Source organism: Tupaia chinensis, unplaced genomic scaffold (genome assembly GCF_000334495.1).
Source record: "Tupaia chinensis unplaced genomic scaffold, TupChi_1.0 Scaffold000516_1, whole genome shotgun sequence".
NCBI lineage: Eukaryota > Metazoa > Chordata > Mammalia > Scandentia > Tupaiidae > Tupaia > Tupaia belangeri.
Genome location: NW_006160029.1, coordinates 111,116 through 112,547, shown reverse-complemented (window position 1 = coordinate 112,547; position 1,432 = coordinate 111,116).

Sequence of the window (1,432 nt, the reverse complement as noted above, 5' to 3'; positions counted from 1 at the left end):
CACAAAAAAAAAAAAAAAAAAAAAAAAAAAAAAAAAGAGAACTACAAACCTATCCAGTATCCAGGACACATCCCCTAAAACCATTCTGCTGTCCTAGGTCTCTGGGCCTGTAATGAGAAGGGCAACCTTGAAGGTCTCTGAAACATGTATGGGACCTTCTTCTCATTGTCTTCATAAATAATATATGGCTCCTTTTTATCAGTGATAATTTCTTCTTTTTTTTTTTTCAGTCTGAAAACAACCACTGTTTATTTACTGACCAGATTACAAAAATAACCATGGTGGATACCTTAGTTCATCTTTCTACTAAGTCCATTGATCTGGTCTTTCCTGTTGCCAGCATCTCCACCTTCTTAAAAATGGGTGGTCTTTTTCTTCATTTCACCTCATGGGGAAGATAATTTGAGGGGCCACAGGAAGTTATTTGCTTCTTTGAAGCATTTTCCAACAGTATAGATTTCATGAATTAGATCCTCCATACAGATGATGCCAAATTTACCAAGAGTTCGAGCAGTCAAAGAGTTATCAGTCAAAGCAATTCACTTCTTATTGATTTTGCCATAACCACATATGTAGATCAGTTCATTTACTGACTTCAGGTTTGGGTACCCCCATGCAATATATGGTTCCACAATTCTCAGCATGTTAATTGAGGCCTTGTTGAGTTTAACAAAGGTGTCATTGAAGATCTGTGGAAGCTGAAAAAGCAGCAACACCTTTTGAACCTTTCGGCCCACTCCATTGATACCTCTGATCCTGATGACAAATGCCAATTTGGATTCTGCAGGTACATAGAAGTTGCCAGCTTTTCTTGCCATCCTGGCCATGCGAATCTCAGTTCTGTACATCTGTCTATATTCCTTATGATAGTGCTTAGCTTTTTCATAGATAAGCTTCCTCCTCGCCTTTCGAAGCATCTTTTGAGCAAACTTCTTTCTCAGGGGTTTGATCTTCAACTCTGCAAAATTCCTTTGCTTTTTCTTAAGGGTTTCTGACACAGCAGGAACCTTTTTCTTGGTGGCTTCCGCGGCAGCAGGAGCCTTTTTCTTGGTTTTGGACACAGCAGGAACCTTCCTTTTCTTCTCTTGAATGACCTCCATGGTTCCAGTCGGAAAAGAGCCTCACCAAGCTCTCTTTAACCCGTCCTTTTCCTACCTGTTGCAGACAATTGTGCAAGTCTTTCAAGGACCATGCCTGATACGCCACAATGGGAACTATGCATTCCTTCAACATAATGACAATCTCTTGCCAGACTCCTCTCTGCCTCTTCTCCAAGGTTCCCATTCACCATTTTCTCCGCTGTTCTCTGGAATGGCTTTTTCCAGAGGACAACTCACCCTTTTTTTTTTTTAAGGGTTTCTGGCACAGCAGGAACCTTTTTCTTGGTGGCTTCCTCAGCAGCAGGAGCCTTTTCCTTGGTTTCTGCCACAGC